Genomic DNA, 12,412 nt, shown 5'->3' on the forward strand with positions numbered 1-12,412 from the left:
TTGAGAATGATATTCGCTGTAGGTTTTTCATAGATGGCTTTTATGATATTGAGGTATGTACCCTCTATCCCTATACTCTGAAGAGTTTTGATCAAGAAAGGATGTTGTACTTTGTCAAATGCTTTTTCTGCATCTATTGAGAGAATCATATGATTTTTGTTCTTTCTTTTGTTAATGTATTGTATCACGTTGATTGATTTGTGGATGTTGAACCAGGCTTGCAGCCCAGGAATAAATCCCACTTGGTCATGGTGAATAATCCTTTTAATGTACTGTTGGATCCTATTGGCTAGTATTTTGGTGAGAATTTTTGCATCCATGTTCATCAAGGATATTGGTCTGTAATTCTCTTTTTTGATGGGGTCTTTCTCTGGTTTTGGGATCAAGGTAATGCTGGCCTCATAAAATGAGTTTGGAAGTTTCCCTTCCATTTCTATTTTTTGGAACAGTTTCAGGAGAATAGGTACTAATTCTTCTTGAAATGTCTGATAGAATTCCCCTGGGAAGCCATGTGGCCCTGGGTTTTTGTTTCTTGGGAGATTTTTGATGACTGCTTCAATTTCCTTAGTGGTTGTAGGTCTGTTCAGGTTTTCTATTTCTTCCTGGTTCAATTTCGGTAGTTGATACATCTCTAGGAATGCACCCCTTTCTTCCAGGTTATCTAATTTGCTGGCATAGAGTTGCTCATAATATGTTCTTATAATTGTTTGTATTTCTTTGGTGTTGGTTGTGATCTCTCCTCTTTCATTCATGATTTTGTTGATTTGGGTCATTTCTCTTTTCTTTTAGATCAGTCTGGCCAGGGGTTTATCAATCTTGTTAATTCTTTCAAAGAACCAACTCCTAGTTTCATTGATCTGTTCTACTGTTCTTTTGGTTTCTATTTCATTGATTTCTGCTCTGATCTTTATGATTTCTCTTCTCCTGCTGGGTTTAGGCTTTATTTGCTGTTCTTTCTCCAGCTCCTTTAGGTGTAGGGTTAGGTTGTGTATTTGAGACCTTTCTTGTTTCTTGAGAAAGGCTTGTATTGCTATATACTTTCCTCTCAGGACTGCCTTTGCTGTATCCCAAAGATTTTGAACAGTTGTGTTTTCATTTTCATTGGTTTCCATGAATTTTTTTAATTCTTCTTTAATTTCTTGGTTGACCCATTCATTCTTTAGTAGGATGCTCTTTAGCCTCCATGTATTTGAGTTCTTTCTGACTTTCCTCTTGTGGTTGAGTTCTAGTTTCAAAGCATTGTGTTCTGAAAATATGCAGGGAATGATTTCAATCTTTTGGTACCGATTGAGACCTGATTTGTGACCTAGGATGTGATCAATTCTGGAGAATGTTCCATGGGCACTAGAGAAGAATGTGTATTCCGTTGCTTTGGGATGGAATGTTCTGAAGATGTCTGTGAAGTCCATTTGTTCCAGTGTGTCATTTAAAGTCTTTATTTCCTTGTTGATCTTTTGCTTAGATGATCTGTCCATTTCAGTCAGGGGGTGTTAAAGTCCCCCACTATTATTGTATTGTTGTCATGTGTTTCTTTGCTTTTGTTATTAATTGCCTTATATAATTGACTGCTCCCATGTTCGGGGCATAGATATTTACAATTGTTAGATCTTCTTGTTGGGTAGACCCTTTAAGTAGGATATAGTGTCCTTCCTCAACTCTTATTACAGTCTTTGTTTTAAAATCTAGTTTGTCTGATATAAGGATTGCCACCCCAGCTTTCTTTTGGTGTCCATTAGCATGGTAAATGGTTTTCCACCCCCTCACTTTCAATGTGGGGGTGTCTTTGGGTCTAAAATGAGTCTCTTGCAGACAGCATATTGATGGGTCTTGTTTTTTAATCCAATCTGATAGTCTGTGTCTTTTGATTGGGGCATTCAGCCCATTTACATTCAGGGTAACTATTAAAAGGTATGAATTTAGTGCCATTGTATTACCTGTAAGGTGACTGTTAACCATCTGTTGTCTGTGTTCGTTTCTGCTCTTTGCTGCTTTTAGGTTCTCTCTTTGCTTAGAGGACCCCTCTCAATATTTCTTGGAGGGCTGGTTTCGTGTTTGCAAATTCCTTTAGTTTTTGTTTGTTCTGGAAGCTTTTTATCTCTCCTTCTATTTTCAATGACAGCCTAGCTGGATATAGTATTCTTGGCTGCATATTTTTCTCGTTTAGTGCTCTGAAGATATCTTGCCAGTCCTTTCTGGCCTGCCAAGTCTCTGTGGATATGTCTGTTGCCAATCTAATGTTTCTACCATTGTAGGTTACATAGCTCTTCTCCCAAGCTGCTTTCAGGATTTTCTCTTTGTCTCTGAGACTCGTAAGTTTTACTATTAGATGTCGGGGTGTTGACCTATTATTATTGATTTTGAGAGGGGTTCTCTGTGCCTCCTGGATTTTAATGCCTGTTTCCTTCCTCACATTAGGGAAGTTCTCTGCTATAATTTGCTCCAATATACCTTCTGCCCCTCTCTCTCTCTCTCTTCTTCTTCTGGGATCCCAATTATTCTAATGTTGTTTCATCTTATCTTATCACTTATCTCTCGAATTTTGCCCTCGTGATCCTGTAGTTGTTTCTCTCTCTTTTTCTCAGCCTCTTTATTTTCCATCATTTGGTCTTCTATATCGCTGATTCTCTCTTCTGCCTCATTTATCCTAGCATTTAGTGCCCCCATTTTTGATTGCACCTCATCAATAGCCTTTTTGATTTCGATTTGGTTAGATTTTAGTTCTTTTATTTCTCCAGAAAGGGTTTCTCTAATAACTTCCACGCTTTTTTCAAGCCCAGCTAGTATCTTTAAAGTCATGATTCTGAACTCTAGGTCCGACATCGTACTAATGTCCGTATTGAGTAGGTCCCTGGCTGACGGTACTACCTCTTGTTCTTTTTGCTGAGGTGATTTCTTTCGTCTTGTCATTTTGTCCAGAGGAGACTAGATGAATGAGAGAACAAAATGCTAACAGGTTTACAACGTCCCCAGCAAATATACTGTATACAAATCAGAAAAGACCTGAAACCAGGGGAAAAGAAAGGGAAAGAAAGAAAAAAGAAAGAGAAAAAAAAAGAAAAAAAAGATAAAAACAAAAACAAAACAATACAAAAAAAGCAGAATATGATCAAATATGATCAGGCTAGTGCATAGATCAGTGCCACACACTAGATTTTGGGCGTATTTTGGTCTGTTAGAAAAAAGTGCCTCCTAAAATTTTAAAGGAAGAAAGACATATATGTACAAAATAAGGGTTGATACAATGAAGGGATGGAAGATGACTGTAAAGATGAAAATTATAAAAGATTTTATAAAAGGACTTGGTAAGATAAGTTGTTTGAAAAAGGAAAGAAGATTTAAGAAAAAAAAAAAGGAAAAAGGGAGAGAATGTGATCAGGCAGGAGACTAGAACAAAGCCATACACTAGTTATTTAGGGTATATTTTGATCTGTTAGAAGAAACTGTACCTCAAAATTTTAAAGAGAGAATAACTTATATATATATATATGCCAAAAATAAGGGTAACCACTATGAAGGGATAAAATATGACTCTAAAAATGAATAATAAAGTTTTTTTTTTAAAAAGGGATTGATAAGATGTTGTTTGAAAAAGGGAAAAAGAAAAATAAAAAAAAAACAGTCAACAAAAATTAACTTTGATGAAATAATGAATCATGGTAAAAAAAAAAAAAAGCCATGAATCTATGTGCAGTATTCCCCTAGCGCTGGAGTTCTCCCATTCTCCTTGATCGATCAACTTGGTCTTGGCTTGCTGGCTGTTTGTGCTGATCTTCTGGGGGAGGGGCCTGTTGCTGTGGTTTCCAAATGTCTTTGCCGGAGGCAGAATTGCCCCTCCCTTGTCGGTCCGGGCTAAGGAAGCTGCTCCGGTTTGCTCTCAGGAGCTTTTGTTCCCTGCAAGCTCTCGGTACAGCTTTGGAGGACCAGGGCAAAAATGGTGGCCTCCCAATCTCCACCCGGAGGAGCTGAGAACTCGGGGCCCCGCTCCTCAGTGTGCCCCCAGAGAAAAGCAGTCACTTCCGTGTCCCCGGTCTCCGGCCTCACCCCATGCTCACCCGGGCTGAGATCGAGCGTTGCTATCTCTGGCACCCGACCCCACGCGGAGTCTCCAAACCCAGCAGATCCCTGCAGTGCGTTCCCGCACCGCTCCTCCCCAGGAAGGAAGGGGAATCTCCCCGGATCTGCTGCTTGTTGGGTCCCTGCTGGAGGAGCCGTGCCCCGACTGGGCCGCGGATCACAGTTTATGGCAAACCCGAGCTGAGAGCCCGTGACTCTGCTCCGTCTCTGCAGCCGGCTTCCCCGCTCTGATACCTGGGAGCTCTGGCGCACTCAGGCACCCCCGGTCTCTCTGTGACCCCAAGGGTCCTGAGACCACACTGTCCCAGGAGAATTCCACCCCCCCACTTAGCCACTGCAGCGACGTCCCTCCACCGAGACAACTTCTAAAAGGTCCGATTTTGTGCTCCACGGCTCTAGCACTTGCCAGAAGCGGCCGGCGGAGGCCCCTCCCCCGCCGTCTATCCTCCCGAATATCGCCTCGGATTCACTTCTCCGCACGCCCTACCTTCCAGTAAGTGGTCGCTTCTCTGTTCAGAGAGTTGTTGCTACTCTCCTGTTCGATCTCCTGTTGAGCTCCTAGGTGTTCAGAATGGTTTGATCCCTATTCAGCTGAATTCCTGAGACCAGACGAAATCTAGGTCTCCTACTCCTCCGCCATCTTGCTCCGCCCCCCCCCAGTGCCATACTCTCTTGATCGTCACAGCTTCGTACTATAAATTGAAGTCGAGAATTGTGATGCCTCCAGCTTTGTTTTTCTTTTTCAAGATTTTTTGGCTATTCAACTTTTGTGGTTCCATACAGGTTTTAGGATTATTTGTTCTAGCTGTGTGAAAAAATATGGGTGGTATTTTGAAAGGATTTGCATTAAATTCATAGATTTCTTTGGGCAATATTGTCATTTTATTTATTTTTTTAAAATGTTATGTTAATCACCATACAATACATCATTAGTTTTTGATGTGGTGATCCACGCTTCATTGTTTTTGTATAACACCCAGTGCTCCATGCAATATGTGCCCCCCTTTATACCCATCACCAGGCTAACCCATTTCCCAACCTCCCACCCCTCTAAAACCCTCTGTTTGTTTCTCAGAGTCCATAGTCTCTCATGGTTCATGTCCTCTCCAATCTGCCCCTCATTTTTCCCTTCCTTCTCCTAATGTCCTCCATGCTATTCCTTATGTTCACAAATAAGTGAAACCATATGATAACTGACTTTCTCTGCTTGACTTATTTCACTTAGCATGATCTCCTCCAGTCCCATCCATGTGGATGTAAAAGTTGGGTATTCATCCTTTCTGAGTAATATTCCATTGCATATTTGAACCACATCTTCTTTATCTATTCATCTGTTGAAGGGCATCTCGGCTCTTTCCAGTTTGGCTATTGCGGATATTGCTTCTATGAACATTGGGGTGCATATGGTCCTTCTTTTCCCTACATCTGTGTCTTTGGAGTAAATACCCAGGAGTGCAATTGCTGGGTCACAGGGTAGCTCTATATTTAATTTTTTGAGGCATCTCCACATTGTTTTCCAAAGTGGCTGTACCAACTTGCATTCCCACCAACAGTGTAAAAGTGTTCTCCTTTCTCCAACATTGGTTCTTCCAATCCAAGAGCATGCAATGTTTTTCCATTTATTTATGAAATTGTCAATTTCTTTCATCAGTGTTTCATAGTTTTCAGAGTACAGATCTTTTATCTCTTTGGTGAGATTTATTTTAGGTATCTTATGGGTTTGGGTACAATAGTAAATGGATTGGTTCCTTGAATTCTCTTTTTGCTGCTTCACTATTGGTGTATAGAAATGCAACAGATTTTTGTACATTGATTTTTTTTTATCCTTTGATGTTACTGAATTTATGTATCAATTCTAGCAGTATTTTTGGTAGAGCCTTTTGTGTTATCTATATATAATATCATGTCATCTGCAAATAGTGAACGTTGTACTCCTTCCTTGCTGATTTAGATGCCTTGTATTTTTAAATTTAATTTAGTCTTAATTAATTAATTAATTTATTTATTTATTTATGTTTTCGAGGCACCTGGTGTTTCAATCAGTTGAGCATCTAGCTCTTGGTTTTGGCTCAGTTCATGCTCTCATGGGTCATGGGATCCAATCCCTCATTGGACTCTGCACTCAGCAGGGAGCTCATTTGAAGACTCTCTCCCTCCACCCCTCCCCACACTTGTGTGCACTCTCTCTCATGTACATACTCTCTAAAATAAATAAATAAAATCTTAAATATCAAAACAAGATTTGTTTATTTATTTTTGATTGTCTCATTCCTATAGTTCTTACTTCTGGTACTATGCTGAATAAAAGTAGTGAGAGTGAACATCCCTATCTTATTTCTAACTGTAGTGGGAAAGGTCTCACTTTTCCTCCATTTAGGATAATATTAGCTGTGGGTTTTTCATATAGGGTTTTTATTATGTTGAGATATGTTCCCTCTAAACTTTGAAGGATTTTATTATGATTGCGTGTTCTACTTTGTCAAATGCTTTTTTCTGCATCTATTGAAAGGATAATTTTTCTTACTTTTATTAATGTGATGTATTACTTTGATTGAACCACACTTGCATCCTGAGAATAAATTGCACTTGATCATGGTGAATGAATTTTGCATTTTGGGATCAGGTGCGCTAGTATTTTGTGGAGAATTTTTGGATCTATGTTCCTCAGAGGCAATGGCTTGTAGTACATTTATATTTGTAGTGTCTTTTTTCTGGTTTTAGTATCAGCATAATGCTAGCATCATAGAATGAATTTGGAGGTTTTCCTTCCTTTTCAAATTTTTGGAATAGTTTATGAAGAATAGTATTAACTCTTCTATAAATGTTTGGTAGAATATGCCTGCGAAGCTGTCTGATCCTGCACTTTAGTTTTTTGGGAGTTTTTTCGTTACTGATTCAATTTCTTTGCTGGATATTAGTCTGTTTAAGTTTTCTATTTCTTCCTGTTTCAATTTTGGTAGTTTATATGTTCATGGGAATTTATCCATTTCTTCCAGGTTCTCAAATTTGTTGGCATATAGTTTTTCATCATATTATCTTATAAGTTTTATTTCTGTGGCATTGATTGTTATTTCTCCTCTCTCATTTGTGATTTTATTTGGGTCCATTCTCTATTTTTTTTTAAATAAAGATGGCTAAGGATTGACAATTGTATTTTTTTTCTCAAAGAACCAGCTCCTGGTTTCATTTATCTATTCTATTGTTTTTTGTTTGTTTGTATATCATTTATTTCTGCTTTAATCTTTATTATATTCCTTCTTCTGCTAGACTTGGGTTTTGTGTGTTGTTTTTCTAGCTCCTTTGGGTGTAAAGTAAGGTTGTTTATATATGATTCTTCTTGCTTCTTGAGTTAGTCCTCTATTCCTATATACTTTCATCTTAGGACTGCTTTTGCTGCATACCTAATATTTTAATCATTGTGTTTTCATTTTCATTTGTTTTCATGTACTTTTTTATTTTGATTTCCTGGTTGACCCATTTATTATATATATTTTAAAGATTTTATTTATTTATTTAAGAGAAAGAGATCATAAGTGGGGGAAGGGGTAGAGGGAGAGGGACAAGCAGACTCCCCAATGAACAGGGTAGCGGGATGTGGGTCTTGATCCCAGGACCCTAAAATAATGACCTGAGCTGAAGTCAGACCCTTAACTGACTGAGCCACCCAGGATCCCCAATCCATTTATTATTTAGTAGCGTGTTAACCTCCATATATTTGTTATCTTTCCAACAATTTTCTTGTGGTTTACTTCAAGTTTCATAGTGTTGTGGTTGGGAAATACGCGTGGTATGATTTGAGTATTTTTATGCTTGTTGAGGCTTGATAATGTGACCTAGTATGTGATCTTTTCTGGAGAATGTCCTATGTGCACTCAAAAAGAATGTGTATTGTGTTCCTTTGGGATGAAATGTACTGTATATCTGTTAAGTCCATCTGGTCCAGTGTGTCATTCAAAGACATTGTTTCTTTGTTGATTTTCTGCTTAGATGATCTGTTCATTGATGTAGTGGGGAATTAAAGTCCTCTGCTATTATCATATTAATATCAATGACTTCCTTTATGTTTATTATTAATTGACATATATTTGGGTGTGTCCATGTTGGGGGCATGAATATTTACAATTGTTAGATTTTCTTGTTGAATTAGACCCCTCTATTATGACACAGTTCCCATCTTCACCTTTTGTTATAGTTTTTTTGTTGTTGTTTCTGTTGTTTAAATCTATTTTTTCTGGTATAAATATCTTTACTCCAGCTTTGTTTTGACATCCATTGGTAAGATAAATGTTTATCCACCCCCTAACTTTCAATCGGTAGTATCTTTAGGTATAAAAATGAGTCTTTTGTGGGCAGCATATAGATAGGTCTTTTTTTTTTTAATCCATTGGACATCCTATGTCTTTTGATTGGAGTGTTCAGTCTACTCGTAGTCAGAATAATTATTGATAGATAAGTATTTAGCACCATTTTATTACTTTTCTTATTGTTTTGGGAGATTTTTTTCTATTCCTTTCTTATCTTTGTCACTTTGGATCTTTTCCAATCAAAAGTACCTTTTAATATTTCTTGCAGGGCTTAGTTAGTGGTCAAAACTCCTTTAGTTATTGGTTTCCTATGAAAGTCTTTACTTCTCCTTCTATTCTCAATGAAAGCCTTGCTGATTAAAGTATTTTTGGCTGCATATTTTTCCCATTCAGCATGTTGAATATATCATGCCACTGCCTTCAGCTTGCTTTTCTGTTGAGAGATCTTCAGCTAGCATGATAGGTCTTCCCTTAAAAGTTAGGTACTTCTTTTGTCTTGCTGCTTTAATTTTTGCTGTTATACTATATATTGCAAAATTAATTATGCTGTTATTATTATTACTATTATTATTGTTGTTATGTTAATCCCCATACATTACATCATTAGTTTTTGATGTAGTGATCCATGATTCATTATTTCGTATTACACCCAGTGCTCCATGCAGACGTGCCCTGTGTAATACCCATCACCAGGCTAACATATCCCCTCACCCTCCTCCTTTCTAGAACCTTCAGTTTGTTTTTCAGAGTCCATTGTCTCTCACGGTTCATTTCCCCATCAGATTTCCCCCCCTTCATTCTTCCCCTCCTGCTATCTTCCTCTTCTACTTTTTTTTAACATATAATGTATTATTTGTTTCAGAGGTACAGATCTGTGATTCAACAGTCTTGCACAATTCACAGCGCTCACCAGAGCACATACCCTCCCCAGTGTCTATCACCCAGCTGCCCCATCCCTCCCATGCCCCACCACTCCAGCAACCCTCAGTTTGTTTCCTGAGATTAAGAATTCCTCATATTAGTGAAGTCATGTGATAAATGTCTTCCTCTGATTGACTTATTCCGCTCAGCATAACACACTCCAGTTCCATCCATTCTGTTGCAAATGGCAAGATTTCATTCCTTTTGATGGCTTCATAATATTCCATTGTGTGTGTGTGTGTGTGTGTGTGTGTGTGTGTGTGTGTGTGTGTGTGTATCACATCTTCTTTATCCATTCATAGTCAATGGACATCTTGGGTCTTTCCACAGTTTGGCTATTGTGGACATTGCTGCTATAAACATCGGGGTGCATGTACCCCTTCAGATCCCTACTTTTGTATCTTTGGGGTAAATACCCAGTAATACAATTGCTGGGTCGTGTGGTAGCTCTATTTTCAACTTTTTGAGGAACCTCCATATTGTTTTCCAGAGAGGATGCACTAGCTTGCATTCCCACCAACAGTGTAGGACGGTTCCCTTTTCTCCACATTCCCGCCAACATCTGTCATTTCCAGACCTTAATTTTAGCTATTCTGAATGGTGTGAGGTGATATCGCATTGAGATTTTGATTTGGATTTCCCTGATGCTGAGCAATGTTGAGCACTTTTTCATGTGCCTGTTGGCCATTTGGATGTCTTCTTTGGAAAATTGTTCATGTCTTCTGCCCATTTCTTGATTGGATCATTTGTTCCTTGGGTGTTGATTTTAATAAGTTCCTTATACATTTTGGATATTAGCCCTTTATCTGATAAGTCATATGCAAATATCTTCTCCCATTCTGTCGGTTGGCTTTTGGCTTAGTTGACTGTTTCTTTTGCTGTGCAAAAGCATTTTATCTTGATGAAGTCCCAAGAATTCATTTTTACCCTTGATTCCCCTGCATTTGCCTTTGTTTCTAGGAAGAAGTTGCTGTGGCTGAGGTCGAAGAGGTTGCTGCCTGTGTTCTCCTTTAGGATTTTGATGGACTCCTGTCTCACGTTTAGGTCTTTCAACCATTTGGAGTCTATTTTTGTGTGTTGTGTTAGGAAATGGTCCAGATTCATTCTTCTGCATGTGGCTGTCCAATTTTCCCAACACCATTTTTTGAAGAGACTGTCTTTTTTCCATTGGACATTCTTTCCTGCTTTGTCAAAGATTAGTTGACCATAGAGTTGAAGGTCTATTTCTGGACTCTATTCTGTTCCATTGATCGATGTGTCTATTTTTGTGCCGATGTCATACTGTCGTGATGATGACAGCTTTGTAATAGAGCTGGAAGTCCGGAATTGTGATGCCGTCAGCTTTGCTTTTCTTTTTCAACATTCCTCTGGCTATTCGGGGTCTCTTCTGGTTTCATACAAATTTTAGGATTATTTGTTCCACTTCTTTGAAGAAAGTGGATGGTATTTTGAGGGGGATTGCATTGAATGTGTAGATTGCTCTAGGCAGCATTGACATCTTCACAATATTTGTTCTTCGAATCTATGAGCATGGAACGTTTTTCCATTTCTTTGTGTCTTCCTCAATTACTTCATGAGTATTTTATAGTTTTCTGAGTGCAAATCCTTTGCCTCTTTGGTTACATTTATTCCTAGGTATATCATCGTTTTGGGTGCAATTGTAAATGGGATCAACTCCTTAAATCCTCTTTCTTCTGCCTTGTTGTTGGTGTATAGGAATGTCACTGATTTCTGTGCATTGATTTTATATCCTGCTACCTTACTGAATTCCTGTGGAGTTCTAGCATTTTTGGGGTGCAGGCTTTTGGGTTTTCCACATAAAGTATCATATCATCTGCAAAGAGTGAGAGTTTGACTTCTTGTTTTCTGATTTGGATACCTTTGATTTTTTTGTTTTGTTTTGTTTTTGTTGTCTGATTGCTGTGGCTAGGTCTTCTAATAGTATGTTGAATAGCAGTGGTGAGAGTGGACATCCCTGCCATGTTCCTAACCTTAGCAGGGAAAGTCTCAGTTTTTCCCCATTGAGAATGATCTTCGCTGTGGGTTTTTCATAGATGGATTTTATGATATTGAGGTATGTACCCTCTATCCCTATACTCTGAATAGTTTTGATCGAGAAAGGATGTTGTACTTTGTCAAATGCTTTTTCTGCATCTATTGAGAGAATCCTATGGTTCTTGTTTTTTCTTTTATTAATGTATTGTATCACGTTGATGGATTCGCAGATGTTGAACCAACCTTGCAGCCCAGGATAAATCCCAATTGGTTGTGGTCAATAATCTTTTTAATATACTGTTGGATCCTATTGGCTAGTATTTTGGTGAGAATTTTTGCATCCATGTTCATCAAGGATATTGGTCTGTAATTCTCCGTTTTGATGGAGTCTGTCTGGTTTGGGGATCAAGGTAATGGTTACCTCATAAAACGAGTTTGGAAATTTTCTTTCCATTTCTTTCTTTCTTTCTTTCTTTTTTTTGGAACAGTTCAGAAGGATAGGTATTAATTCTTCATTAAATGTTTGGTAGAATTGCCTTGGGAAGCCACCTGGCCCTGAGTTTTGTTTTTTGGGAAATTTTTGATGACTTCTTCAATTTTCTTAGTGGTTATAGGTCTGTTCAGGTTTTCTATTTCTTCCTGGTTCAGTTTTGGTAGTTGATAAATCTCTAGGAATTCATCCATTTCTTCCAGGTTATCTAATTTGCTGGCATGTAGTTGCTCATAATATGTTCTTAGACTTGTTTGTATTTCTTTGGTGTTGGTTGTAATCTCTCCTCTTTCATTCATGATTTTGTTGATTTGGGTCATTTCTCTTTTCTTTTTGATAAGTCTGGCAAGGGGTTTATCAATCTTGTTAATTCTTTCAAAGATTTTTTATTTATTTTTTAACAGAGAGAGAGACAGAGAGAGTGGGAATACAAGCAGGGAGCGTGGGAGAGGGAGAAGCAGGATTCCCGCTGAGCGGGGGGCCCGACGTGGGACTCGATCCCAGGACCCTGGGATCATGACCTGAGCCGAAGGCAGACGCTTAACGACTGAGCCACCCAGGCGCCCTTGTTAATTCTTTCAAATAACCAGCTCCTCGTTTCATTAATCTGTTCTACTGTTCTTTTGGT

This window comes from Eumetopias jubatus, unplaced genomic scaffold (genome assembly GCF_037043125.1).
Source record: "Eumetopias jubatus isolate StellerSeaLion01/CBP00866 unplaced genomic scaffold, mEumJub1_p1.0 scaffold_5, whole genome shotgun sequence".
NCBI lineage: Eukaryota > Metazoa > Chordata > Mammalia > Carnivora > Otariidae > Eumetopias > Eumetopias jubatus.